Raw genomic sequence first — 25,954 nt, forward strand, 5'->3', positions numbered from 1 at the left:
TTTGTGTGCTGACTGGACTTTTCTTTGACTGATTTCCGGAAGTAATATTATTCTTTATTTTCCACTTCACGAAGCAATCGCATGTTTACTCTGATTTCCGTGAAGATCCACACCTTTCCGTTAACCATTTCACCAACAATGCCTCAGAGGAAGGAGGCTTACTTTTCATTTTGCTTTGGTCAACGTTCGTTTTCGTTTAAAAAAAAAAAAAAAAAAAAAAAAAAAAAAAGTTGCCAATTTTGACGTCTCATTTTTGTGCCGATGCGGTGTGTTCTCGTGGGGTAGGACGCAGCTCTTGTGACGCGCGTGTTGTGTAGGTAGCGTGGCCGAGCGGTCTCAGGCGCTGGTATCAGGCACCAGTCTCTTCGGAGGCGTGGGTTCCAAACCCACAGGTGCCAAACGTGTAATGTAGCCTGTGTCGTAGACAGCTGCACTCATTGCCCGCAAAGAAAACGGCACAACAAGGCGTGAGCGTCTGTTTCGTGAATTGTCGTAGAACAGTGCGTGGTGCAACGACAGGATTTGTAGGCGCCTTTTGCTCTCATCATTGCTGGCGTTCGTCTCCACGAAATGCGTCCGGAGCACGCCGCTCTATAACGCGCGAGAGTGGATTTTTTTACACTTGTCGTCGATTAACCGTGGGTTGCTGCTGCGTTCGCTGGAGGAGCGCTGCCGTCGTTATCCGGTGTGGTCTAGTGGCTAGGATACCTGGCTCTCACCCAGGAGGCCCGGGTTCGATTCCCGGTACCGGATGTGCGCGTTTTTGTTGCTCCTCTTATGCGACTTGTCTCGACTTTGCTCGACTGACGCTACGCTGACGCGTGCACAAAGCCACGTTAAGTATGATTCGTTGCAACACCTGACGGCGAGAGAGATGCGGCGTCTATCCACTTGTTATCCAGCCACATACCGGTACCTGTTGTCAAGAGGCTTGGAGGTCTGCAACACATTGCCACGGAGGTGGATGCAGCTAACCACTGTAGTTAGTGTACTGACAGCGCAGGCACGTTCATTTGCTCGCATGCATGTGATGGAGATCGTGTCTGCCACTGCTGTGGCGTACACCTTGGCCTAGGCTTTGCTGTGTATCGACACTTGCATTCCAGCCAGCTGCTTCCGTGGGCGCCTCCGTGGCCATGGCCGTGATCGTCTAGTGGTTAGGACATTGCGTTGTGGCCGCAACAACCCAGGTTCGAATCCTGGTCACGGCAATTTTTGAAAGTTTTTCCTTGCTGCCATTGCATTGACGATAGTGCACGAGTACCCGAAATCACAGTGCTTCCTTGGTTTTTCACTCGTGTTCCGCAGGCCGCAGTCCGTACTACCACTTCATCACAAGTGCAATCTTCTTGAGCTCACATATGTCTGTTACATGGAACATTCTAGCTCCGCCTGACAGGTACAGCTATGATACTTTAGTGGTTACGGAAAGCCCAGGTTTCGAAACATGGTCACGGCACGAAAACGTCTCTTGATGCTGTCTCCTTAACTGCGACAGCTACAGACAAGTGGCGTCGCTACCATACGGCGGGCACGGCATTTTCTTGTTGTGGACGGCCTAAAGAGATGCTTCCAGTGGACATGGCACGGCGATTGCCAAGATACTTCCATTTCGAAGTGACCTTTGTAGTACAAATGAAACGTTTTGCCGGTGCTGCTGCAACGGTAACGTGGCCGAGCGGTCTAAGGCGCTGGTTTTAGGCACCAGTCTCTTCGGAGGCGTGGGTTCGAATCCCACCGTTGCCAATTTTGACGTCTCATTTTTGTGCCGATGCGGTGTGTTCTCGTGGGGTAGGACGCAGCTCTTGTGACGCGCGTGTTGTGTAGGTAGCGTGGCCGAGCGGTCTCAGGCGCTGGTATCAGGCACCAGTCTCTTCGGAGGCGTGGGTTCCAAACCCACAGGTGCCAAACGTGTAATGTAGCCTGTGTCGTAGACAGCTGCACTCTTTGCCCGCAAAGAAAACGGCACAACAAGGCGTGAGCGTCTGTTTCGTGAATTGTCGTAGAACAGTGCGTGGTGCAACGACAGGATTTGTAGGCGCCTTTTGCTCTCATCATTGCTGGCGTTCGTCTCCACGAAATGCGTCCGGAGCACGCCGCTCTATAACGCGAGAGAGTGGATTTTTTTACACTTGTCGTCGATTAACCGTGGGTTGCTGCTGCGTTCGCTGGAGGAGCGCTGCCGTCGTTATCCGGTGTGGTCTAGTGGCTAGGATACCTGGCTCTCACCCAGGAGGCCCGGGTTCGATTCCCGGTACCGGAAGTGCGCGTTTTTGTTGCTCCTCTTATGCGACTTGTCTCGACTTTGCTCGACTGACGCTACGCTGACGCGTGCACAAAGCCACGTTAAGTATGATTCGTTGCAACACCTGACGGCGAGAGAGATGGGCGTCTATCCACTTGTTATCCAGCCACATACCGGTACCTGTTGTCAAGAGGCTTGGAGGTCTGCAACACATTGCCACGGAGGTGGATGCAGCTAACCACTGTAGTTAGTGTACTGACAGCGCAGGCACGTTCATTAGCTCGCATGCATGTGATGGAGACCGTGTCTGCCACTGCTGTGGCGTACACCTTGGCCTAGGCTTAGGCTTTGCTGTGTATCGACACTTGCATTCCAGCCAGCTGCTTCCGTGGGCGCCTCCGTGGCCATGGCCGTGATCGTCTAGTGGTTAGGACATTGCGTTGTGGCCGCAATAACCCAGGTTCGAATCCTGGTCACGGCAATTTTTGAAAGTTTCTCCTTGCTGCCGTTGCATTGACGATAGTGCACGAGTACCCGAAATCACAGTGCTTCCTTGGTTTTTCACTCGTGTTCCGCAGGCCGCAGTCCGTACTACCACTTCATCACAAGTGCAACCTTCTTGAGCTCACATATGTCTGTTACATGGAACATTCTAGCTCCGCCCGACAGGTACAGCTATGATACTTTAGTGGTTACGGAAAGCCCAGGTTTCGAAACATGGTCACGGCACGAAAACGTCTCTTGATGCTGTCTCCTTAACTGCGACAGCTACAGACAAGTGGCGTCGCTACCATACGGCGGGCACGGCACTTTCTTGTTGTGGATGGCCTAAAGAGATGCTTCCAGTGGACATGGCACGGCGATTGCCAAGATACTTCCATTTCGAAGTGACCTTTGTAGTACAAATGAAACGTTTTGCCGCTGCTGCTCCAACGGTAACGTGGCCGAGCGGTCTAAGGCGCTGGTTTTAGGCACCAGTCTTTTCGGAGGCGTGGGTTCGAATCCCACCGTTGCCAATTTTGACGTCTCATTTTTGTGCCGATGCGGTGTGTTCTCGTGGGGTAGGACGCAGCTCTTGTGACGCGCGTGTTGTGTAGGTAGCGTGGCCGAGCGGTCTAAGGCGCTGGTATCAGGCACCAGTCTCTTTGGAGGCGTGGGTTCCAAACCCACAGGTGCCAAACGTGTAATGTTGCCTGTGTCGTAGACAGCTGCACTCATTGCCCGCAAAGAAAACGGCACAACAAGGCGTGAGCGTCTGTTTCGTGAATTGTCGTAGAACAGTGCGTGGTGCAACGACAGGATTTGTAGGCGCCTTTTGCTCTCATCATTGCTGGCGTTCGTCTCCACGAAATGCGTCCGGAGCACGCCGCTCTATAACGCGAGAGAGTGGATTTTTTTACACTTGTCGTCGATTAACCGTGGGTTGCTGCTGCGTTCGCTGGAGGAGCGCTGCCGTCGTTATCCGGTGTGGTCTAGTGGCTAGGATACCTGGCTCTCACCCAGGAGGCCCGGGTTCGATTCCCGGTACCGGAAGTGCGCGTTTTTGTTGCTCCTCTTATGCGACTTGTCTCGACTTTGCTCGACTGACGCTACGCTGACGCGTGCACAAAGCCACGTTAAGTATGATTCGTTGCAACACCTGACGGCGAGAGAGATGGGCGTCTATCCACTTGTTATCCAGCCACATACCGGTACCTGTTGTCAAGAGGCTTGGAGGTCTGCAACACATTGCCACGGAGGTGGATGCAGCTAACCACTGTAGTTAGTGTACTGACAGCGCAGGCACGTTCATTAGCTCGCATGCATGTGATGGAGACCGTGTCTGCCACTGCTGTGGCGTACACCTTGGCCTAGGCTTAGGCTTTGCTGTGTATCGACACTTGCATTCCAGCCAGCTGCTTCCGTGGGCGCCTCCGTGGCCATGGCCGTGATCGTCTAGTGGTTAGGACATTGCGTTGTGGCCGCAATAACCCAGGTTCGAATCCTGGTCACGGCAATTTTTGAAAGTTTCTCCTTGCTGCCGTTGCATTGACGATAGTGCACGAGTACCCGAAATCACAGTGCTTCCTTGGTTTTTCACTCGTGTTCCGCAGGCCGCAGTCCGTACTACCACTTCATCACAAGTGCAACCTTCTTGAGCTCACATATGTCTGTTACATGGAACATTCTAGCTCCGCCCGACAGGTACAGCTATGATACTTTAGTGGTTACGGAAAGCCCAGGTTTCGAAACATGGTCACGGCACGAAAACGTCTCTTGATGCTGTCTCCTTAACTGCGACAGCTACAGACAAGTGGCGTCGCTACCATACGGCGGGCACGGCACTTTCTTGTTGTGGATGGCCTAAAGAGATGCTTCCAGTGGACATGGCACGGCGATTGCCAAGATACTTCCATTTCGAAGTGACCTTTGTAGTACAAATGAAACGTTTTGCCGCTGCTGCTCCAACGGTAACGTGGCCGAGCGGTCTAAGGCGCTGGTTTTAGGCACCAGTCTTTTCGGAGGCGTGGGTTCGAATCCCACCGTTGCCAATTTTGACGTCTCATTTTTGTGCCGATGCGGTGTGTTCTCGTGGGGTAGGACGCAGCTCTTGTGACGCGCGTGTTGTGTAGGTAGCGTGGCCGAGCGGTCTAAGGCGCTGGTATCAGGCACCAGTCTCTTTGGAGGCGTGGGTTCCAAACCCACAGGTGCCAAACGTGTAATGTTGCCTGTGTCGTAGACAGCTGCACTCATTGCCCGCAAAGAAAACGGCACAACAAGGCGTGAGCGTCTGTTTCGTGAATTGTCGTAGAACAGTGCGTGGTGCAACGACAGGATTTGTAGGCGCCTTTTGCTCTCATCATTGCTGGCGTTCGTCTCCACGAAATGCGTCCGGAGCACGCCGCTCTATAACGCGAGAGAGTGGATTTTTTTACACTTGTCGTCGATTAACCGTGGGTTGCTGCTGCGTTCGCTGGAGGAGCGCTGCCGTCGTTATCCGGTGTGGTCTAGTGGCTAGGATACCTGGCTCTCACCCAGGAGGCCCGGGTTCGATTCCCGGTACCGGAAGTGCGCGTTTTTGTTGCTCCTCTTATGCGACTTGTCTCGACTTTGCTCGACTGACGCTACGCTGACGCGTGCACAAAGCCACGTTAAGTATGATTCGTTGCAACACCTGACGGCGAGAGAGATGGGCGTCTATCCACTTGTTATCCAGCCACATACCGGTACCTGTTGTCAAGAGGCTTGGAGGTCTGCAACACATTGCCACGGAGGTGGATGCAGCTAACCACTGTAGTTAGTGTACTGACAGCGCAGGCACGTTCATTAGCTCGCATGCATGTGATGGAGACCGTGTCTGCCACTGCTGTGGCGTACACCTTGGCCTAGGCTTAGGCTTTGCTGTGTATCGACACTTGCATTCCAGCCAGCTGCTTCCGTGGGCGCCTCCGTGGCCATGGCCGTGATCGTCTAGTGGTTAGGACATTGCGTTGTGGCCGCAATAACCCAGGTTCGAATCCTGGTCACGGCAATTTTTGAAAGTTTCTCCTTGCTGCCGTTGCATTGACGATAGTGCACGAGTACCCGAAATCACAGTGCTTCCTTGGTTTTTCACTCGTGTTCCGCAGGCCGCAGTCCGTACTACCACTTCATCACAAGTGCAACCTTCTTGAGCTCACATATGTCTGTTACATGGAACATTCTAGCTCCGCCCGACAGGTACAGCTATGATACTTTAGTGGTTACGGAAAGCCCAGGTTTCGAAACATGGTCACGGCACGAAAACGTCTCTTGATGCTGTCTCCTTAACTGCGACAGCTACAGACAAGTGGCGTCGCTACCATACGGCGGGCACGGCACTTTCTTGTTGTGGATGGCCTAAAGAGATGCTTCCAGTGGACATGGCACGGCGATTGCCAAGATACTTCCATTTCGAAGTGACCTTTGTAGTACAAATGAAACGTTTTGCCGCTGCTGCTCCAACGGTAACGTGGCCGAGCGGTCTAAGGCGCTGGTTTTAGGCACCAGTCTTTTCGGAGGCGTGGGTTCGAATCCCACCGTTGCCAATTTTGACGTCTCATTTTTGTGCCGATGCGGTGTGTTCTCGTGGGGTAGGACGCAGCTCTTGTGACGCGCGTGTTGTGTAGGTAGCGTGGCCGAGCGGTCTAAGGCGCTGGTATCAGGCACCAGTCTCTTTGGAGGCGTGGGTTCCAAACCCACAGGTGCCAAACGTGTAATGTTGCCTGTGTCGTAGACAGCTGCACTCATTGCCCGCAAAGAAAACGGCACAACAAGGCGTGAGCGTCTGTTTCGTGAATTGTCGTAGAACAGTGCGTGGTGCAACGACAGGATTTGTAGGCGCCTTTTGCTCTCATCATTGCTGGCGTTCGTCTCCACGAAATGCGTCCGGAGCACGCCGCTCTATAACGCGAGAGAGTGGATTTTTTTACACTTGTCGTCGATTAACCGTGGGTTGCTGCTGCGTTCGCTGGAGGAGCGCTGCCGTCGTTATCCGGTGTGGTCTAGTGGCTAGGATACCTGGCTCTCACCCAGGAGGCCCGGGTTCGATTCCCGGTACCGGAAGTGCGCGTTTTTGTTGCTCCTCTTATGCGACTTGTCTCGACTTTGCTCGACTGACGCTACGCTGACGCGTGCACAAAGCCACGTTAAGTATGATTCGTTGCAACACCTGACGGCGAGAGAGATGGGCGTCTATCCACTTGTTATCCAGCCACATACCGGTACCTGTTGTCAAGAGGCTTGGAGGTCTGCAACACATTGCCACGGAGGTGGATGCAGCTAACCACTGTAGTTAGTGTACTGACAGCGCAGGCACGTTCATTAGCTCGCATGCATGTGATGGAGACCGTGTCTGCCACTGCTGTGGCGTACACCTTGGCCTAGGCTTAGGCTTTGCTGTGTATCGACACTTGCATTCCAGCCAGCTGCTTCCGTGGGCGCCTCCGTGGCCATGGCCGTGATCGTCTAGTGGTTAGGACATTGCGTTGTGGCCGCAATAACCCAGGTTCGAATCCTGGTCACGGCAATTTTTGAAAGTTTCTCCTTGCTGCCGTTGCATTGACGATAGTGCACGAGTACCCGAAATCACAGTGCTTCCTTGGTTTTTCACTCGTGTTCCGCAGGCCGCAGTCCGTACTACCACTTCATCACAAGTGCAACCTTCTTGAGCTCACATATGTCTGTTACATGGAACATTCTAGCTCCGCCCGACAGGTACAGCTATGATACTTTAGTGGTTACGGAAAGCCCAGGTTTCGAAACATGGTCACGGCACGAAAACGTCTCTTGATGCTGTCTCCTTAACTGCGACAGCTACAGACAAGTGGCGTCGCTACCATACGGCGGGCACGGCATTTTCTTGTTGTGGACGGCCTAAAGAGATGCTTCCAGTGGACATGGCACGGCGATTGCCAAGATACTTCCATTTCGAAGTGACCTTTGTAGTACAAATGAAACGTTTTGCCGCTGCTGCTCCAACGGTAACGTGGCCGAGCGGTCTAAGGCGCTGGTTTTAGGCACCAGTCTCTTCGGAGGCGTGGGTTCGAATCCCACCGTTGCCAATTTTGACGTCTCATTTTTGTGCCGATGCGGTGTGTTCTCGTGGGGTAGGACGCAGCTCTTGTGACGCGCGTGTTGTGTAGGTAGCGTGGCCGAGCGGTCTCAGGCGCTGGTATCAGGCACCAGTCTCTTCGGAGGCGTGGGTTCCAAACCCACAGGTGCCAAACGTGTAATGTAGCCTGTGTCGTAGACAGCTGCACTCATTGCCCGCAAAGAAAACGGCACAACAAGGCGTGAGCGTCTGTTTCGTGAATTGTCGTAGAACAGTGCGTGGTGCAACGACAGGATTTGTAGGCGCCTTTTGCTCTCATCATTGCTGGCGTTCGTCTCCACGAAATGCGTCCGGAGCACGCCGCTCTATAACGCGCGAGAGTGGATTTTTTTACACTTGTCGTCGATTAACCGTGGGTTGCTGCTGCGTTCGCTGGAGGAGCGCTGCCGTCGTTATCCGGTGTGGTCTAGTGGCTAGGATACCTGGCTCTCACCCAGGAGGCCCGGGTTCGATTCCCGGTACCGGAAGTGCGCGTTTTTGTTGCTCCTCTTATGCGACTTGTCTCGACTTTGCTCGACTGACGCTACGCTGACGCGTGCACAAAGCCACGTTAAGTATGATTCGTTGCAACACCTGACGGCGAGAGAGATGCGGCGTCTATCCACTTGTTATCCAGCCACATACCGGTACCTGTTGTCAAGAGGCTTGGAGGTCTGCAACACATTGCCACGGAGGTGGATGCAGCTAACCACTGTAGTTAGTGTACTGACAGCGCAGGCACGTTCATTTGCTCGCATGCATGTGATGGAGATCGTGTCTGCCACTGCTGTGGCGTACACCTTGGCCTAGGCTTTGCTGTGTATCGACACTTGCATTCCAGCCAGCTGCTTCCGTGGGCGCCTCCGTGGCCATGGCCGTGATCGTCTAGTGGTTAGGACATTGCGTTGTGGCCGCAACAACCCAGGTTCGAATCCTGGTCACGGCAATTTTTGAAAGTTTTTCCTTGCTGCCATTGCATTGACGATAGTGCACGAGTACCCGAAATCACAGTGCTTCCTTGGTTTTTCACTCGTGTTCCGCAGGCCGCAGTCCGTACTACCACTTCATCACAAGTGCAATCTTCTTGAGCTCACATATGTCTGTTACATGGAACATTCTAGCTCCGCCTGACAGGTACAGCTATGATACTTTAGTGGTTACGGAAAGCCCAGGTTTCGAAACATGGTCACGGCACGAAAACGTCTCTTGATGCTGTCTCCTTAACTGCGACAGCTACAGACAAGTGGCGTCGCTACCATACGGCGGGCACGGCATTTTCTTGTTGTGGACGGCCTAAAGAGATGCTTCCAGTGGACATGGCACGGCGATTGCCAAGATACTTCCATTTCGAAGTGACCTTTGTAGTACAAATGAAACGTTTTGCCGCTGCTGCTCCAACGGTAACGTGGCCGAGCGGTCTAAGGCGCTGGTTTTAGGCACCAGTCTCTTCGGAGGCGTGGGTTCGAATCCCACCGTTGCCAATTTTGACGTCTCATTTTTGTGCCGATGCGGTGTGTTCTCGTGGGGTAGGACGCAGCTCTTGTGACGCGCGTGTTGTGTAGGTAGCGTGGCCGAGCGGTCTCAGGCGCTGGTATCAGGCACCAGTCTCTTCGGAGGCGTGGGTTCCAAACCCACAGGTGCCAAACGTGTAATGTAGCCTGTGTCGTAGACAGCTGCACTCTTTGCCCGCAAAGAAAACGGCACAACAAGGCGTGAGCGTCTGTTTCGTGAATTGTCGTAGAACAGTGCGTGGTGCAACGACAGGATTTGTAGGCGCCTTTTGCTCTCATCATTGCTGGCGTTCGTCTCCACGAAATGCGTCCGGAGCACGCCGCTCTATAACGCGCGAGAGTGGATTTTTTTACACTTGTCGTCGATTAACCGTGGGTTGCTGCTGCGTTCGCTGGAGGAGCGCTGCCGTCGTTATCCGGTGTGGTCTAGTGGCTAGGATACCTGGCTCTCACCCAGGAGGCCCGGGTTCGATTCCCGGTACCGGAAGTGCGCGTTTTTGTTGCTCCTCTTATGCGACTTGTCTCGACTTTGCTCGACTGACGCTACGCTGACGCGTGCACAAAGCCACGTTAAGTATGATTCGTTGCAACACCTGACGGCGAGAGAGATGGGCGTCTATCCACTTGTTATCCAGCCACATACCGGTACCTGTTGTCAAGAGGCTTGGAGGTCTGCAACACATTGCCACGGAGGTGGATGCAGCTAACCACTGTAGTTAGTGTACTGACAGCGCAGGCACGTTCATTAGCTCGCATGCATGTGATGGAGACCGTGTCTGCCACTGCTGTGGCGTACACCTTGGCCTAGGCTTAGGCTTTGCTGTGTATCGACACTTGCATTCCAGCCAGCTGCTTCCGTGGGCGCCTCCGTGGCCATGGCCGTGATCGTCTAGTGGTTAGGACATTGCGTTGTGGCCGCAATAACCCAGGTTCGAATCCTGGTCACGGCAATTTTTGAAAGTTTCTCCTTGCTGCCGTTGCATTGACGATAGTGCACGAGTACCCGAAATCACAGTGCTTCCTTGGTTTTTCACTCGTGTTCCGCAGGCCGCAGTCCGTACTACCACTTCATCACAAGTGCAACCTTCTTGAGCTCACATATGTCTGTTACATGGAACATTCTAGCTCCGCCCGACAGGTACAGCTATGATACTTTAGTGGTTACGGAAAGCCCAGGTTTCGAAACATGGTCACGGCACGAAAACGTCTCTTGATGCTGTCTCCTTAACTGCGACAGCTACAGACAAGTGGCGTCGCTACCATACGGCGGGCACGGCACTTTCTTGTTGTGGATGGCCTAAAGAGATGCTTCCAGTGGACATGGCACGGCGATTGCCAAGATACTTCCATTTCGAAGTGACCTTTGTAGTACAAATGAAACGTTTTGCCGCTGCTGCTCCAACGGTAACGTGGCCGAGCGGTCTAAGGCGCTGGTTTTAGGCACCAGTCTTTTCGGAGGCGTGGGTTCGAATCCCACCGTTGCCAATTTTGACGTCTCATTTTTGTGCCGATGCGGTGTGTTCTCGTGGGGTAGGACGCAGCTCTTGTGACGCGCGTGTTGTGTAGGTAGCGTGGCCGAGCGGTCTAAGGCGCTGGTATCAGGCACCAGTCTCTTTGGAGGCGTGGGTTCCAAACCCACAGGTGCCAAACGTGTAATGTTGCCTGTGTCGTAGACAGCTGCACTCATTGCCCGCAAAGAAAACGGCACAACAAGGCGTGAGCGTCTGTTTCGTGAATTGTCGTAGAACAGTGCGTGGTGCAACGACAGGATTTGTAGGCGCCTTTTGCTCTCATCATTGCTGGCGTTCGTCTCCACGAAATGCGTCCGGAGCACGCCGCTCTATAACGCGAGAGAGTGGATTTTTTTACACTTGTCGTCGATTAACCGTGGGTTGCTGCTGCGTTCGCTGGAGGAGCGCTGCCGTCGTTATCCGGTGTGGTCTAGTGGCTAGGATACCTGGCTCTCACCCAGGAGGCCCGGGTTCGATTCCCGGTACCGGAACTGCGCGTTTTTGTTGCTCCTCTTATGCGACTTGTCTCGACTTTGCTCGACTGACGCTACGCTGACGCGTGCACAAAGCCACGTTAAGTATGATTCGTTGCAACACCTGACGGCGAGAGAGATGGGCGTCTATCCACTTGTTATCCAGCCACATACCGGTACCTGTTGTCAAGAGGCTTGGAGGTCTGCAACACATTGCCACGGAGGTGGATGCAGCTAACCACTGTAGTTAGTGTACTGACAGCGCAGGCACGTTCATTAGCTCGCATGCATGTGATGGAGACCGTGTCTGCCACTGCTGTGGCGTACACCTTGGCCTAGGCTTAGGCTTTGCTGTGTATCGACACTTGCATTCCAGCCAGCTGCTTCCGTGGGCGCCTCCGTGGCCATGGCCGTGATCGTCTAGTGGTTAGGACATTGCGTTGTGGCCGCAATAACCCAGGTTCGAATCCTGGTCACGGCAATTTTTGAAAGTTTCTCCTTGCTGCCGTTGCATTGACGATAGTGCACGAGTACCCGAAATCACAGTGCTTCCTTGGTTTTTCACTCGTGTTCCGCAGGCCGCAGTCCGTACTACCACTTCATCACAAGTGCAACCTTCTTGAGCTCACATATGTCTGTTACATGGAACATTCTAGCTCCGCCCGACAGGTACAGCTATGATACTTTAGTGGTTACGGAAAGCCCAGGTTTCGAAACATGGTCACGGCACGAAAACGTCTCTTGATGCTGTCTCCTTAACTGCGACAGCTACAGACAAGTGGCGTCGCTACCATACGGCGGGCACGGCATTTTCTTGTTGTGGACGGCCTAAAGAGATGCTTCCAGTGGACATGGCACGGCGATTGCCAAGATACTTCCATTTCGAAGTGACCTTTGTAGTACAAATGAAACGTTTTGCCGCTGCTGCTCCAACGGTAACGTGGCCGAGCGGTCTAAGGCGCTGGTTTTAGGCACCAGTCTCTTCGGAGGCGTGGGTTCGAATCCCACCGTTGCCAATTTTGACGTCTCATTTTTGTGCCGATGCGGTGTGTTCTCGTGGGGTAGGACGCAGCTCTTGTGACGCGCGTGTTGTGTAGGTAGCGTGGCCGAGCGGTCTCAGGCGCTGGTATCAGGCACCAGTCTCTTCGGAGGCGTGGGTTCCAAACCCACAGGTGCCAAACGTGTAATGTAGCCTGTGTCGTAGACAGCTGCACTCATTGCCCGCAAAGAAAACGGCACAACAAGGCGTGAGCGTCTGTTTCGTGAATTGTCGTAGAACAGTGCGTGGTGCAACGACAGGATTTGTAGGCGCCTTTTGCTCTCATCATTGCTGGCGTTCGTCTCCACGAAATGCGTCCGGAGCACGCCGCTCTATAACGCGCGAGAGTGGATTTTTTTACACTTGTCGTCGATTAACCGTGGGTTGCTGCTGCGTTCGCTGGAGGAGCGCTGCCGTCGTTATCCGGTGTGGTCTAGTGGCTAGGATACCTGGCTCTCACCCAGGAGGCCCGGGTTCGATTCCCGGTACCGGAAGTGCGCGTTTTTGTTGCTCCTCTTATGCGACTTGTCTCGACTTTGCTCGACTGACGCTACGCTGACGCGTGCACAAAGCCACGTTAAGTATGATTCGTTGCAACACCTGACGGCGAGAGAGATGCGGCGTCTATCCACTTGTTATCCAGCCACATACCGGTACCTGTTGTCAAGAGGCTTGGAGGTCTGCAACACATTGCCACGGAGGTGGATGCAGCTAACCACTGTAGTTAGTGTACTGACAGCGCAGGCACGTTCATTTGCTCGCATGCATGTGATGGAGATCGTGTCTGCCACTGCTGTGGCGTACACCTTGGCCTAGGCTTTGCTGTGTATCGACACTTGCATTCCAGCCAGCTGCTTCCGTGGGCGCCTCCGTGGCCATGGCCGTGATCGTCTAGTGGTTAGGACATTGCGTTGTGGCCGCAATAACCCAGGTTCGAATCCTGGTCACGGCAATTTTTGAAAGTTTTTCCTTGCTGCCATTGCATTGACGATAGTGCACGAGTACCCGAAATCACAGTGCTTCCTTGGTTTTTCACTCGTGTTCCGCAGGCCGCAGTCCGTACTACCACTTCATCACAAGTGCAATCTTCTTGAGCTCACATATGTCTGTTACATGGAACATTCTAGCTCCGCCTGACAGGTACAGCTATGATACTTTAGTGGTTACGGAAAGCCCAGGTTTCGAAACATGGTCACGGCACGAAAACGTCTCTTGATGCTGTCTCCTTAACTGCGACAGCTACAGACAAGTGGCGTCGCTACCATACGGCGGGCACGGCATTTTCTTGTTGTGGACGGCCTAAAGAGATGCTTCCAGTGGACATGGCACGGCGATTGCCAAGATACTTCCATTTCGAAGTGACCTTTGTAGTACAAATGAAACGTTTTGCCGCTGCTGCTCCAACGGTAACGTGGCCGAGCGGTCTAAGGCGCTGGTTTTAGGCACCAGTCTCTTCGGAGGCGTGGGTTCGAATCCCACCGTTGCCAATTTTGACGTCTCATTTTTGTGCCGATGCGGTGTGTTCTCGTGGGGTAGGACGCAGCTCTTGTGACGCGCGTGTTGTGTAGGTAGCGTGGCCGAGCGGTCTCAGGCGCTGGTATCAGGCACCAGTCTCTTCGGAGGCGTGGGTTCCAAACCCACAGGTGCCAAACGTGTAATGTAGCCTGTGTCGTAGACAGCTGCACTCTTTGCCCGCAAAGAAAACGGCACAACAAGGCGTGAGCGTCTGTTTCGTGAATTGTCGTAGAACAGTGCGTGGTGCAACGACAGGATTTGTAGGCGCCTTTTGCTCTCATCATTGCTGGCGTTCGTCTCCACGAAATGCGTCCGGAGCACGCCGCTCTATAACGCGCGAGAGTGGATTTTTTTACACTTGTCGTCGATTAACCGTGGGTTGCTGCTGCGTTCGCTGGAGGAGCGCTGCCGTCGTTATCCGGTGTGGTCTAGTGGCTAGGATACCTGGCTCTCACCCAGGAGGCCCGGGTTCGATTCCCGGTACCGGAAGTGCGCGTTTTTGTTGCTCCTCTTATGCGACTTGTCTCGACTTTGCTCGACTGACGCTACGCTGACGCGTGCACAAAGCCACGTTAAGTATGATTCGTTGCAACACCTGACGGCGAGAGAGATGGGCGTCTATCCACTTGTTATCCAGCCACATACCGGTACCTGTTGTCAAGAGGCTTGGAGGTCTGCAACACATTGCCACGGAGGTGGATGCAGCTAACCACTGTAGTTAGTGTACTGACAGCGCAGGCACGTTCATTAGCTCGCATGCATGTGATGGAGACCGTGTCTGCCACTGCTGTGGCGTACACCTTGGCCTAGGCTTAGGCTTTGCTGTGTATCGACACTTGCATTCCAGCCAGCTGCTTCCGTGGGCGCCTCCGTGGCCATGGCCGTGATCGTCTAGTGGTTAGGACATTGCGTTGTGGCCGCAATAACCCAGGTTCGAATCCTGGTCACGGCAATTTTTGAAAGTTTCTCCTTGCTGCCGTTGCATTGACGATAGTGCACGAGTACCCGAAATCACAGTGCTTCCTTGGTTTTTCACTCGTGTTCCGCAGGCCGCAGTCCGTACTACCACTTCATCACAAGTGCAACCTTCTTGAGCTCACATATGTCTGTTACATGGAACATTCTAGCTCCGCCCGACAGGTACAGCTATGATACTTTAGTGGTTACGGAAAGCCCAGGTTTCGAAACATGGTCACGGCACGAAAACGTCTCTTGATGCTGTCTCCTTAACTGCGACAGCTACAGACAAGTGGCGTCGCTACCATACGGCGGGCACGGCACTTTCTTGTTGTGGATGGCCTAAAGAGATGCTTCCAGTGGACATGGCACGGCGATTGCCAAGATACTTCCATTTCGAAGTGACCTTTGTAGTACAAATGAAACGTTTTGCCGCTGCTGCTCCAACGGTAACGTGGCCGAGCGGTCTAAGGCGCTGGTTTTAGGCACCAGTCTTTTCGGAGGCGTGGGTTCGAATCCCACCGTTGCCAATTTTGACGTCTCATTTTTGTGCCGATGCGGTGTGTTCTCGTGGGGTAGGACGCAGCTCTTGTGACGCGCGTGTTGTGTAGGTAGCGTGGCCGAGCGGTCTAAGGCGCTGGTATCAGGCACCAGTCTCTTTGGAGGCGTGGGTTCCAAACCCACAGGTGCCAAACGTGTAATGTTGCCTGTGTCGTAGACAGCTGCACTCATTGCCCGCAAAGAAAACGGCACAACAAGGCGTGAGCGTCTGTTTCGTGAATTGTCGTAGAACAGTGCGTGGTGCAACGACAGGATTTGTAGGCGCCTTTTGCTCTCATCATTGCTGGCGTTCGTCTCCACGAAATGCGTCCGGAGCACGCCGCTCTATAACGCGAGAGAGTGGATTTTTTTACACTTGTCGTCGATTAACCGTGGGTTGCTGCTGCGTTCGCTGGAGGAGCGCTGCCGTCGTTATCCGGTGTGGTCTAGTGGCTAGGATACCTGGCTCTCACCCAGGAGGCCCGGGTTCGATTCCCGGTACCGGAAGTGCGCGTTTTTGTTGCTCCTCTTATGCGACTTGTCTCGACTTTGCTCGACTGACGCTACGCTGACGCGTGCACAAAGCCACGTTAAGTATGATTCGTTGCAACACCTGACGGCGAGAGAGATGGGCGTCTATCCACTTGTTATCCAGCCACATACCGGTACCTGTTGTCAAGAGGCTTGGAGGTCTGCAACACATTGCCACGGAGGTGGATGCAGCTAACCACTGTAGTTAGTGTACTGACAGCGCAGGCACGTTCATTAGCTCGCATGCATGTGATGGAGACCGTGTCTGCCACTGCTGTGGCGTACACCTTGGCCTAGGCTTAGGCTTTGCTGTGTATCGACACTTGCATTCCAGCCAGCTGCTTCCGTGGGCGCCTCCGTGGCCATGGCCGTGATCGTCTAGTGGTTAGGACATTGCGTTGTGGCCGCAATAACCCAGGTTCGAATCCTGGTCACGGCAATTTTTGAAAGTTTCTCCTTGCTGCCGTTGCATTGACGATAGTGCACGAGTACCCGAAATCACAGTGCTTCCTTGGTTTTTCACTCGTGTTCCGCAGGCCGCAGTCCGTACTACCACTTCATCACAAGTGCAACCTTCTTGAGCTCACATATGTCTGTTACATGGAACATTCTAGCTCCGCCCGACAGGTACAGCTATGATACTTTAGTGGTTACGGAAAGCCCAGGTTTCGAAACATGGTCACGGCACGAAAACGTCTCTTGATGCTGTCTCCTTAACTGCGACAGCTACAGACAAGTGGCGTCGCTACCATACGGCGGGCACGGCATTTTCTTGTTGTGGACGGCCTAAAGAGATGCTTCCAGTGGACATGGCACGGCGATTGCCAAGATACTTCCATTTCGAAGTGACCTTTGTAGTACAAATGAAACGTTTTGCCGCTGCTGCTCCAACGGTAACGTGGCCGAGCGGTCTAAGGCGCTGGTTTTAGGCACCAGTCTCTTCGGAGGCGTGGGTTCGAATCCCACCGTTGCCAATTTTGACGTCTCATTTTTGTGCCGATGCGGTGTGTTCTCGTGGGGTAGGACGCAGCTCTTGTGACGCGCGTGTTGTGTAGGTAGCGTGGCCGAGCGGTCTCAGGCGCTGGTATCAGGCACCAGTCTCTTCGGAGGCGTGGGTTCCAAACCCACAGGTGCCAAACGTGTAATGTAGCCTGTGTCGTAGACAGCTGCACTCATTGCCCGCAAAGAAAACGGCACAACAAGGCGTGAGCGTCTGTTTCGTGAATTGTCGTAGAACAGTGCGTGGTGCAACGACAGGATTTGTAGGCGCCTTTTGCTCTCATCATTGCTGGCGTTCGTCTCCACGAAATGCGTCCGGAGCACGCCGCTCTATAACGCGCGAGAGTGGATTTTTTTACACTTGTCGTCGATTAACCGTGGGTTGCTGCTGCGTTCGCTGGAGGAGCGCTGCCGTCGTTATCCGGTGTGGTCTAGTGGCTAGGATACCTGGCTCTCACCCAGGAGGCCCGGGTTCGATTCCCGGTACCGGAAGTGCGCGTTTTTGTTGCTCCTCTTATGCGACTTGTCTCGACTTTGCTCGACTGACGCTACGCTGACGCGTGCACAAAGCCACGTTAAGTATGATTCGTTGCAACACCTGACGGCGAGAGAGATGCGGCGTCTATCCACTTGTTATCCAGCCACATACCGGTACCTGTTGTCAAGAGGCTTGGAGGTCTGCAACACATTGCCACGGAGGTGGATGCAGCTAACCACTGTAGTTAGTGTACTGACAGCGCAGGCACGTTCATTTGCTCGCATGCATGTGATGGAGATCGTGTCTGCCACTGCTGTGGCGTACACCTTGGCCTAGGCTTTGCTGTGTATCGACACTTGCATTCCAGCCAGCTGCTTCCGTGGGCGCCTCCGTGGCCATGGCCGTGATCGTCTAGTGGTTAGGACATTGCGTTGTGGCCGCAACAACCCAGGTTCGAATCCTGGTCACGGCAATTTTTGAAAGTTTTTCCTTGCTGCCATTGCATTGACGATAGTGCACGAGTACCCGAAATCACAGTGCTTCCTTGGTTTTTCACTCGTGTTCCGCAGGCCGCAGTCCGTACTACCACTTCATCACAAGTGCAATCTTCTTGAGCTCACATATGTCTGTTACATGGAACATTCTAGCTCCGCCTGACAGGTACAGCTATGATACTTTAGTGGTTACGGAAAGCCCAGGTTTCGAAACATGGTCACGGCACGAAAACGTCTCTTGATGCTGTCTCCTTAACTGCGACAGCTACAGACAAGTGGCGTCGCTACCATACGGCGGGCACGGCATTTTCTTGTTGTGGACGGCCTAAAGAGATGCTTCCAGTGGACATGGCACGGCGATTGCCAAGATACTTCCATTTCGAAGTGACCTTTGTAGTACAAATGAAACGTTTTGCCGCTGCTGCTCCAACGGTAACGTGGCCGAGCGGTCTAAGGCGCTGGTTTTAGGCACCAGTCTCTTCGGAGGCGTGGGTTCGAATCCCACCGTTGCCAATTTTGACGTCTCATTTTTGTGCCGATGCGGTGTGTTCTCGTGGGGTAGGACGCAGCTCTTGTGACGCGCGTGTTGTGTAGGTAGCGTGGCCGAGCGGTCTCAGGCGCTGGTATCAGGCACCAGTCTCTTCGGAGGCGTGGGTTCCAAACCCACAGGTGCCAAACGTGTAATGTAGCCTGTGTCGTAGACAGCTGCACTCTTTGCCCGCAAAGAAAACGGCACAACAAGGCGTGAGCGTCTGTTTCGTGAATTGTCGTAGAACAGTGCGTGGTGCAACGACAGGATTTGTAGGCGCCTTTTGCTCTCATCATTGCTGGCGTTCGTCTCCACGAAATGCGTCCGGAGCACGCCGCTCTATAACGCGCGAGAGTGGATTTTTTTACACTTGTCGTCGATTAACCGTGGGTTGCTGCTGCGTTCGCTGGAGGAGCGCTGCCGTCGTTATCCGGTGTGGTCTAGTGGCTAGGATACCTGGCTCTCACCCAGGAGGCCCGGGTTCGATTCCCGGTACCGGAAGTGCGCGTTTTTGTTGCTCCTCTTATGCGACTTGTCTCGACTTTGCTCGACTGACGCTACGCTGACGCGTGCACAAAGCCACGTTAAGTATGATTCGTTGCAACACCTGACGGCGAGAGAGATGCGGCGTCTATCCACTTGTTATCCAGCCACATACCGGTACCTGTTGTCAAGAGGCTTGGAGGTCTGCAACACATTGCCACGGAGGTGGATGCAGCTAACCACTGTAGTTAGTGTACTGACAGCGCAGGCACGTTCATTTGCTCGCATGCATGTGATGGAGATCGTGTCTGCCACTGCTGTGGCGTACACCTTGGCCTAGGCTTTGCTGTGTATCGACACTTGCATTCCAGCCAGCTGCTTCCGTGGGCGCCTCCGTGGCCATGGCCGTGATCGTCTAGTGGTTAGGACATTGCGTTGTGGCCGCAATAACCCAGGTTCGAATCCTGGTCACGGCAATTTTTGAAAGTTTTTCCTTGCTGCCATTGCATTGACGATAGTGCACGAGTACCCGAAATCACAGTGCTTCCTTGGTTTTTCACTCGTGTTCCGCAGGCCGCAGTCCGTACTACCACTTCATCACAAGTGCAATCTTCTTGAGCTCACATATGTCTGTTACATGGAACATTCTAGCTCCGCCTGACAGGTACAGCTATGATACTTTAGTGGTTACGAAAAGCCCAGGTTTCGAAACATGGTCACGGCACGAAAACGTCTCTTGATGCTGTCTCCTTAACTGCGACAGCTACAGACAAGTGGCGTCGCTACCATACGGCGGGCACGGCATTTTCTTGTTGTGGACGGCCTAAAGAGATGCTTCCAGTGGACATGGCACGGCGATTGCCAAGATACTTCCATTTCGAAGTGACCTTTGTAGTACAAATGAAACGTTTTGCCGCTGCTGCTCCAACGGTAACGTGGCCGAGCGGTCTAAGGCGCTGGTTTTAGGCACCAGTCTCTTCGGAGGCGTGGGTTCGAATCCCACCGTTGCCAATTTTGACGTCTCATTTTTGTGCCGATGCGGTGTGTTCTCGTGGGGTAGGACGCAGCTCTTGTGACGCGCGTGTTGTGTAGGTAGCGTGGCCGAGCGGTCTCAGGCGCTGGTATCAGGCACCAGTCTCTTCGGAGGCGTGGGTTCCAAACCCACAGGTGCCAAACGTGTAATGTAGCCTGTGTCGTAGACAGCTGCACTCTTTGCCCGCAAAGAAAACGGCACAACAAGGCGTGAGCGTCTGTTTCGTGAATTGTCGTAGAACAGTGCGTGGTGCAACGACAGGATTTGTAGGCGCCTTTTGCTCTCATCATTGCTGGCGTTCGTCTCCACGAAATGCGTCCGGAGCACGCCGCTCTATAACGCGCGAGAGTGGATTTTTTTACACTTGTCGTCGATTAACCGTGGGTTGCTGCTGCGTTCGCTGGAGGAGCGCTGCCGTCGTTATCCGGTGTGGTCTAGTGGCTAGGATACCTGGCTCTCACCCAGGAGGCCCGGGTTCGATTCCCGGTACCGGAAGTGCGCGTTTTTGTTGCTCCTCTTATGCGACTTGTCTCGACTTTGCTCGACTGACGCTACGCTGACGCGTGCACAAAGCCACGTTAAGTATGATTCGTTGCAACACCTGACGGCGAGAGAGATGCGGCGTCTATCCACTTGTTATCCAGCCACATACCGGTACCTGTTGTCAAGAGGCTTGGAGGTCTGCAACACATTGCCACGGAGGTGGATGCAGCTAACCACTGTAGTTAGTGTACTGACAGCGCAGGCACGTTCATTTGCTCGCATGCATGTGATGGAGATCGTGTCTGCCACTGCTGTGGCGTACACCTTGGCCTAGGCTTTGCTGTGTATCGACACTTGCATTCCAGCCAGCTGCTTCCGTGGGCGCCTCCGTGGCCATGGCCGTGATCGTCTAGTGGTTAGGACATTGCGTTGTGGCCGCAATAACCCAGGTTCGAATCCTGGTCACGGCAATTTTTGAAAGTTTTTCCTTGCTGCCATTGCATTGACGATAGTGCACGAGTACCCGAAATCACAGTGCTTCCTTGGTTTTTCACTCGTGTTCCGCAGGCCGCAGTCCGTACTACCACTTCATCACAAGTGCAATCTTCTTGAGCTCACATATGTCTGTTACATGGAACATTCTAGCTCCGCCTGACAGGTACAGCTATGATACTTTAGTGGTTACGAAAAGCCCAGGTTTCGAAACATGGTCACGGCACGAAAACGTCTCTTGATGCTGTCTCCTTAACTGCGACAGCTACAGACAAGTGGCGTCGCTACCATACGGCGGGCACGGCATTTTCTTGTTGTGGACGGCCTAAAGAGATGCTTCCAGTGGACATGGCACGGCGATTGCCAAGATACTTCCATTTCGAAGTGACCTTTGTAGTACAAATGAAACGTTTTGCCGGTGCTGCTGCAACGGTAACGTGGCCGAGCGGTCTAAGGCGCTGGTTTTAGGCACCAGTCTCTTCGGAGGCGTGGGTTCGAATCCCACCGTTGCCAATTTTGACGTCTCATTTTTGTGCCGATGCGGTGTGTTCTCGTGGGGTAGGACGCAGCTCTTGTGACGCGCGTGTTGTGTAGGTAGCGTGGCCGAGCGGTCTCAGGCGCTGGTATCAGGCACCAGTCTCTTCGGAGGCGTGGGTTCCAAACCCACAGGTGCCAAACGTGTAATGTAGCCTGTGTCGTAGACAGCTGCACTCATTGCCCGCAAAGAAAACGGCACAACAAGGCGTGAGCGTCTGTTTCGTGAATTGTCGTAGAACAGTGCGTGGTGCAACGACAGGATTTGTAGGCGCCTTTTGCTCTCATCATTGCTGGCGTTCGTCTCCACGAAATGCGTCCGGAGCACGCCGCTCTATAACGCGCGAGAGTGGATTTTTTTACACTTGTCGTCGATTAACCGTGGGTTGCTGCTGCGTTCGCTGGAGGAGCGCTGCCGTCGTTATCCGGTGTGGTCTAGTGGCTAGGATACCTGGCTCTCACCCAGGAGGCCCGGGTTCGATTCCCGGTACCGGAAGTGCGCGTTTTTGTTGCTCCTCTTATGCGACTTGTCTCGACTTTGCTCGACTGACGCTACGCTGACGCGTGCACAAAGCCACGTTAAGTATGATTCGTTGCAACACCTGACGGCGAGAGAGATGCGGCGTCTATCCACTTGTTATCCAGCCACATACCGGTACCTGTTGTCAAGAGGCTTGGAGGTCTGCAACACATTGCCACGGAGGTGGATGCAGCTAACCACTGTAGTTAGTGTACTGACAGCGCAGGCACGTTCATTTGCTCGCATGCATGTGATGGAGATCGTGTCTGCCACTGCTGTGGCGTACACCTTGGCCTAGGTTTTGCTGTGTATCGACACTTGCATTCCAGCCAGCTGCTTCCGTGGGCGCCTCCGTGGCCATGGCCGTGATCGTCTAGTGGTTAGGACATTGCGTTGTGGCCGCAATAACCCAGGTTCGAATCCTGGTCACGGCAATTTTTGAAAGTTTTTCCTTGCTGCCATTGCATTGACGATAGTGCACGAGTACCCGAAATCACAGTGCTTCCTTGGTTTTTCACTCGTGTTCCGCAGGCCGCAGTCCGTACTACCACTTCATCACAAGTGCAATCTTCTTGAGCTCACATATGTCTGTTACATGGAACATTCTAGCTCCGCCTGACAGGTACAGCTATGATACTTTAGTGGTTACGAAAAGCCCAGGTTTCGAAACATGGTCACGGCACGAAAACGTCTCTTGATGCTGTCTCCTTAACTGCGACAGCTACAGACAAGTGGCGTCGCTACCATACGGCGGGCACGGCATTTTCTTGTTGTGGACGGCCTAAAGAGATGCTTCCAGTGGACATGGCACGGCGATTGCCAAGATACTTCCATTTCGAAGTGACCTTTGTAGTACAAATGAAACGTTTTGCCGGTGCTGCTGCAACGGTAACGTGGCCGAGCGGTCTAAGGCGCTGGTTTTAGGCACCAGTCTCTTCGGAGGCGTGGGTTCGAATCCCACCGTTGCCAATTTTGACGTCTCATTTTTGTGCCGATGCGGTGTGTTCTCGTGGGGTAGGACGCAGCTCTTGTGACGCGCGTGTTGTGTAGGTAGCGTGGCCGAGCGGTCTCAGGCGCTGGTATCAGGCACCAGTCTCTTCGGAGGCGTGGGTTCCAAACCCACAGGTGCCAAACGTGTAATGTAGCCTGTGTCGTAGACAGCTGCACTCTTTGCCCGCAAAGAAAACGGCACAACAAGGCGTGAGCGTCTGTTTCGTGAATTGTCGTAGAACAGTGCGTGGTGCAACGACAGGATTTGTAGGCGCCTTTTGCTCTCATCATTGCTGGCGTTCGTCTCCACGAAATGCGTCCGGAGCACGCCGCTCTATAACGCGCGAGAGTGGATTTTTTTACACTTGTCGTCGATTAACCGTGGGTTGCTGCTGCGTTCGCTGGAGGAGCGCTGCCGTCGTTATCCGGTGTGGTCTAGTGGTTGAGTCAGCCAGCGGCTGCGCTGGAGGTCGGACGTGCCGTGCTGTGTGCTGTGCTGCGTTAGCTCCGCGTGGTAAGTCTCTGCTCTTGCTGCAACGCGTCGCTGTCTATAGTATTTGTGTAGACATGAAAAAGAATTAAGAGATGTCGCAACCGCAACGAAAAGATACTTTGAAATTCACGTTTGATCGCAACTTTGTCCGACCGAGGTCATTTGATGTTGAACAGTGGTTAGAGGATGATGTTAAAATAGGACTTGATGATATTATCGGCATACATTTCTCGATTATGAACAGTGTGGTTTTCGTGAAACTTGCCAGTCCAGAATTGTGTGAAAGGATAGTTCGATCTTGTGGTGGCATTCTGAAATTTAAACATGCTGACGGAAATGTTGGGGAGGTTACCGTTGCCCATGCTGGTCTAGGTATTCGGACCGTGCGAGTCTTTGAACTTCCCTTTGAAATTACAAGTGACCAGATAAATGCTGTTATTGCTCCATACGGGAAAGTTTTGAGTAATATTGCCGAACGGTGGTCTGCTGCACACAAATTCCCTGTTTTGAATGGTGTGCGCCAATTAAAAGTCGAATTGCAGAAGCACATTCCGTCGTTTATAAACGTCTGCGGATATAGAGCTGTTGTGATGTATGATGACCAACCGAAAACGTGTGCTGTCTGCAATTTACCAGGCCACGTTCGTGCAGACTGTGTTCAAAGGCGAGTGGCGCAACTGCCTGCCGGCGATGCCGTCAGGCCCCCTGCTATGTCAACGCTGCCCGTGACATATGTCGCCGTAGCGCGCGGTTTTGCAAGTGCCACTGCGCCCCCCGAAGTTACTACGAATACCGACCCACAAGCGACCGACCAACCGACCGACTCAGGTGTAGCATCTGTAGACACTCAACCCTCCTGCGAAGACATATCTGCTCCTGCCCTTGTCGCCGTGGAATCGCCCAATGAGGCAATGGATACGGACGCGACCTCAGTCGCTTCGGGTAGTGCTCCTCTGCATCCTGGAGCTTCTTTAGGAGGTATCAAAAGCGTATCAGGTGCACAGAAAACGGACTCGCAACCAGCCGTTTCTAGTGGTGCTCTTCCGAATCCTGCAGCTGCCTTAGGCACTGACCACAGCCCGTCAAGTGCAATGAAATCAGACCTGGCGTCAGTCACTTCGAGTAGTACTACTTTGCAACCTGAGGCTTCTTCAGGTACCGTCCAAAGTCCACCACGAGACGCATCTCCCAAGAAATCTAAAAAACGGAGGATCGCGCGTCAAGGTGCAGAGCAGACTGCACCACAACTGCGTGAACAGGCGAAGCAAATAGGGGGCAAAATACGTCAATCTGCATCTGAGAACTTGCAGTGCAATCAGCAGTCATCTAACGAAGACCCTGTGTCCTTGGATAGTACCTCCGGTTCTGCCAGTTTGCCCTCCGATGACGTAGCAATTACCCGAACCGAAGATAAAAATCACCAGCAAACACCTGAATATAGTGCACCACTTAATGACGAACCGATGACAGGGCTGTCGAATCCGTGGGCAGACGATGTCGACGACACTACAAAGGAGGACGAAATTATGGACACCACAGGAACCGTTACAGTCACCACGATGGCCACACCACGCGATGACGTCGTCTTGAATGTCATCGCCGCGACGGATACTGTCCCAGACACGGAGAAGCCGACTGATCCCTTCCCAAGTCATGAATATTTCTAGTCTGAACGGTTTTACTGACTTGTGTCCACATGTCTCTCGGGTCAGATTTCTTAATGTTTTTTCGAAATGATATGTTGCCAGAGTTTTTCCTAATTACACTCCCGTCTTGGCTAACGTAGTTCCGTTGCAGGCCTATAAGATCGCTACGCTGAACATCAATAAAATTTGTAGCCCATTTAATTTACAAAATTTAAAAGATTTCCTGTATGCAGCTGATGTGGACATTTTGTTTTTACAAGAAGTAACAAACATCGAACTTGACTTCATACAGGGGTATAATGCTATAGTCAATCCTGGAATTGGATGTGATTTGGGTACCGCATTTCTTTTCAAAGAGGGCGTCGTCATTACAGACGTAACAAAACTGCCTAACGGCAGAGGCATTGCCGGCACGCTTTATAACACCAGGATTATTAATGTCTATGCCCCATCTGGTTCTACCAATCGGTGCCAACGAGCACAGTTTTTTAAGGAGGGAATTGTTCCTTTGTTTGGTGTACACTGCACCCATACCATCCTTGGAGGCGACTTTAACAGTGTCATACATGCCAAAGACCAAACTCCGAACTACAATAAATCGCCGGACCTGGAACGTATCGTCACCGACCTCCGTTTAACTGATTCGTGGGAGCAAAAGCACGGCGCGGCACCCGGCTTTACCCACCTCACTAATCATTCAGCGAGCCGGTTAGATCGAATATATGTCTCGCCCAATCTGAAACACTGCATCCTGCAGTCTGAAGTTTGGCCAACCGTTTTTTCGGACCACGCTGCATATATATGCACATTAAATTTGGAACGACAAGGAACCTGTCGATATAAAGGGCCATGGAAACTTAATGTTTCA

The 25,954-nt window shown here is 53.1% G+C and overlaps 1 protein-coding gene and 45 non-coding genes across 46 annotated transcripts in view; all 46 read left to right on the top strand.

Annotated features, from left to right (window-relative positions):
* The window catches only part of LOC126315461 (uncharacterized), a gene marked incomplete at its 3' end in the record, with an annotated part of 119,611 nt that overhangs the window by 5,505 nt on the left and 88,152 nt on the right, over positions 1-25,954 (top strand). The window lies entirely within an intron of this gene.
* On the top strand, positions 682-753 carry Trnae-cuc (transfer RNA glutamic acid (anticodon CUC)). Its single transcript has one exon. It is a non-coding gene; the product is annotated as a tRNA-Glu (tRNA).
* Trnah-gug (transfer RNA histidin (anticodon GUG)) lies at positions 1,140-1,211 on the top strand. The gene has a single exon. It is a non-coding gene; the product is annotated as a tRNA-His (tRNA).
* On the top strand, positions 1,665-1,746 carry Trnal-uag (transfer RNA leucine (anticodon UAG)). Its single transcript has one exon. It is a non-coding gene; the product is annotated as a tRNA-Leu (tRNA).
* On the top strand, positions 2,192-2,263 carry Trnae-cuc (transfer RNA glutamic acid (anticodon CUC)). Its single transcript has one exon. It is a non-coding gene; the product is annotated as a tRNA-Glu (tRNA).
* Trnah-gug (transfer RNA histidin (anticodon GUG)) lies at positions 2,655-2,726 on the top strand. Its single transcript has one exon. It is a non-coding gene; the product is annotated as a tRNA-His (tRNA).
* On the top strand, positions 3,180-3,261 carry Trnal-uag (transfer RNA leucine (anticodon UAG)). The gene has a single exon. It is a non-coding gene; the product is annotated as a tRNA-Leu (tRNA).
* Trnae-cuc (transfer RNA glutamic acid (anticodon CUC)) lies at positions 3,707-3,778 on the top strand. The gene has a single exon. It is a non-coding gene; the product is annotated as a tRNA-Glu (tRNA).
* On the top strand, positions 4,170-4,241 carry Trnah-gug (transfer RNA histidin (anticodon GUG)). The gene has a single exon. It is a non-coding gene; the product is annotated as a tRNA-His (tRNA).
* Positions 4,695-4,776, top strand: Trnal-uag (transfer RNA leucine (anticodon UAG)). The gene has a single exon. It is a non-coding gene; the product is annotated as a tRNA-Leu (tRNA).
* Trnae-cuc (transfer RNA glutamic acid (anticodon CUC)) lies at positions 5,222-5,293 on the top strand. Its single transcript has one exon. It is a non-coding gene; the product is annotated as a tRNA-Glu (tRNA).
* Positions 5,685-5,756, top strand: Trnah-gug (transfer RNA histidin (anticodon GUG)). The gene has a single exon. It is a non-coding gene; the product is annotated as a tRNA-His (tRNA).
* On the top strand, positions 6,210-6,291 carry Trnal-uag (transfer RNA leucine (anticodon UAG)). Its single transcript has one exon. It is a non-coding gene; the product is annotated as a tRNA-Leu (tRNA).
* Trnae-cuc (transfer RNA glutamic acid (anticodon CUC)) lies at positions 6,737-6,808 on the top strand. The gene has a single exon. It is a non-coding gene; the product is annotated as a tRNA-Glu (tRNA).
* On the top strand, positions 7,200-7,271 carry Trnah-gug (transfer RNA histidin (anticodon GUG)). Its single transcript has one exon. It is a non-coding gene; the product is annotated as a tRNA-His (tRNA).
* On the top strand, positions 7,725-7,806 carry Trnal-uag (transfer RNA leucine (anticodon UAG)). Its single transcript has one exon. It is a non-coding gene; the product is annotated as a tRNA-Leu (tRNA).
* Positions 8,252-8,323, top strand: Trnae-cuc (transfer RNA glutamic acid (anticodon CUC)). Its single transcript has one exon. It is a non-coding gene; the product is annotated as a tRNA-Glu (tRNA).
* On the top strand, positions 8,710-8,781 carry Trnah-gug (transfer RNA histidin (anticodon GUG)). Its single transcript has one exon. It is a non-coding gene; the product is annotated as a tRNA-His (tRNA).
* Positions 9,235-9,316, top strand: Trnal-uag (transfer RNA leucine (anticodon UAG)). Its single transcript has one exon. It is a non-coding gene; the product is annotated as a tRNA-Leu (tRNA).
* Trnae-cuc (transfer RNA glutamic acid (anticodon CUC)) lies at positions 9,762-9,833 on the top strand. Its single transcript has one exon. It is a non-coding gene; the product is annotated as a tRNA-Glu (tRNA).
* Positions 10,225-10,296, top strand: Trnah-gug (transfer RNA histidin (anticodon GUG)). Its single transcript has one exon. It is a non-coding gene; the product is annotated as a tRNA-His (tRNA).
* On the top strand, positions 10,750-10,831 carry Trnal-uag (transfer RNA leucine (anticodon UAG)). The gene has a single exon. It is a non-coding gene; the product is annotated as a tRNA-Leu (tRNA).
* Positions 11,277-11,348, top strand: Trnae-cuc (transfer RNA glutamic acid (anticodon CUC)). The gene has a single exon. It is a non-coding gene; the product is annotated as a tRNA-Glu (tRNA).
* On the top strand, positions 11,740-11,811 carry Trnah-gug (transfer RNA histidin (anticodon GUG)). Its single transcript has one exon. It is a non-coding gene; the product is annotated as a tRNA-His (tRNA).
* Trnal-uag (transfer RNA leucine (anticodon UAG)) lies at positions 12,265-12,346 on the top strand. The gene has a single exon. It is a non-coding gene; the product is annotated as a tRNA-Leu (tRNA).
* Positions 12,792-12,863, top strand: Trnae-cuc (transfer RNA glutamic acid (anticodon CUC)). Its single transcript has one exon. It is a non-coding gene; the product is annotated as a tRNA-Glu (tRNA).
* Positions 13,250-13,321, top strand: Trnah-gug (transfer RNA histidin (anticodon GUG)). Its single transcript has one exon. It is a non-coding gene; the product is annotated as a tRNA-His (tRNA).
* Trnal-uag (transfer RNA leucine (anticodon UAG)) lies at positions 13,775-13,856 on the top strand. The gene has a single exon. It is a non-coding gene; the product is annotated as a tRNA-Leu (tRNA).
* Positions 14,302-14,373, top strand: Trnae-cuc (transfer RNA glutamic acid (anticodon CUC)). Its single transcript has one exon. It is a non-coding gene; the product is annotated as a tRNA-Glu (tRNA).
* Positions 14,765-14,836, top strand: Trnah-gug (transfer RNA histidin (anticodon GUG)). The gene has a single exon. It is a non-coding gene; the product is annotated as a tRNA-His (tRNA).
* On the top strand, positions 15,290-15,371 carry Trnal-uag (transfer RNA leucine (anticodon UAG)). Its single transcript has one exon. It is a non-coding gene; the product is annotated as a tRNA-Leu (tRNA).
* Positions 15,817-15,888, top strand: Trnae-cuc (transfer RNA glutamic acid (anticodon CUC)). The gene has a single exon. It is a non-coding gene; the product is annotated as a tRNA-Glu (tRNA).
* Trnah-gug (transfer RNA histidin (anticodon GUG)) lies at positions 16,280-16,351 on the top strand. The gene has a single exon. It is a non-coding gene; the product is annotated as a tRNA-His (tRNA).
* On the top strand, positions 16,805-16,886 carry Trnal-uag (transfer RNA leucine (anticodon UAG)). The gene has a single exon. It is a non-coding gene; the product is annotated as a tRNA-Leu (tRNA).
* Trnae-cuc (transfer RNA glutamic acid (anticodon CUC)) lies at positions 17,332-17,403 on the top strand. The gene has a single exon. It is a non-coding gene; the product is annotated as a tRNA-Glu (tRNA).
* Positions 17,790-17,861, top strand: Trnah-gug (transfer RNA histidin (anticodon GUG)). Its single transcript has one exon. It is a non-coding gene; the product is annotated as a tRNA-His (tRNA).
* On the top strand, positions 18,315-18,396 carry Trnal-uag (transfer RNA leucine (anticodon UAG)). The gene has a single exon. It is a non-coding gene; the product is annotated as a tRNA-Leu (tRNA).
* On the top strand, positions 18,842-18,913 carry Trnae-cuc (transfer RNA glutamic acid (anticodon CUC)). Its single transcript has one exon. It is a non-coding gene; the product is annotated as a tRNA-Glu (tRNA).
* On the top strand, positions 19,300-19,371 carry Trnah-gug (transfer RNA histidin (anticodon GUG)). Its single transcript has one exon. It is a non-coding gene; the product is annotated as a tRNA-His (tRNA).
* Trnal-uag (transfer RNA leucine (anticodon UAG)) lies at positions 19,825-19,906 on the top strand. Its single transcript has one exon. It is a non-coding gene; the product is annotated as a tRNA-Leu (tRNA).
* Trnae-cuc (transfer RNA glutamic acid (anticodon CUC)) lies at positions 20,352-20,423 on the top strand. Its single transcript has one exon. It is a non-coding gene; the product is annotated as a tRNA-Glu (tRNA).
* Positions 20,810-20,881, top strand: Trnah-gug (transfer RNA histidin (anticodon GUG)). The gene has a single exon. It is a non-coding gene; the product is annotated as a tRNA-His (tRNA).
* Trnal-uag (transfer RNA leucine (anticodon UAG)) lies at positions 21,335-21,416 on the top strand. Its single transcript has one exon. It is a non-coding gene; the product is annotated as a tRNA-Leu (tRNA).
* Trnae-cuc (transfer RNA glutamic acid (anticodon CUC)) lies at positions 21,862-21,933 on the top strand. Its single transcript has one exon. It is a non-coding gene; the product is annotated as a tRNA-Glu (tRNA).
* On the top strand, positions 22,320-22,391 carry Trnah-gug (transfer RNA histidin (anticodon GUG)). Its single transcript has one exon. It is a non-coding gene; the product is annotated as a tRNA-His (tRNA).
* On the top strand, positions 22,845-22,926 carry Trnal-uag (transfer RNA leucine (anticodon UAG)). Its single transcript has one exon. It is a non-coding gene; the product is annotated as a tRNA-Leu (tRNA).

This window comes from Schistocerca gregaria, unplaced genomic scaffold (genome assembly GCF_023897955.1).
Source record: "Schistocerca gregaria isolate iqSchGreg1 unplaced genomic scaffold, iqSchGreg1.2 ptg000570l, whole genome shotgun sequence".
In the NCBI taxonomy this organism is placed as follows: Eukaryota; Metazoa; Arthropoda; class Insecta; order Orthoptera; family Acrididae; genus Schistocerca; species Schistocerca gregaria.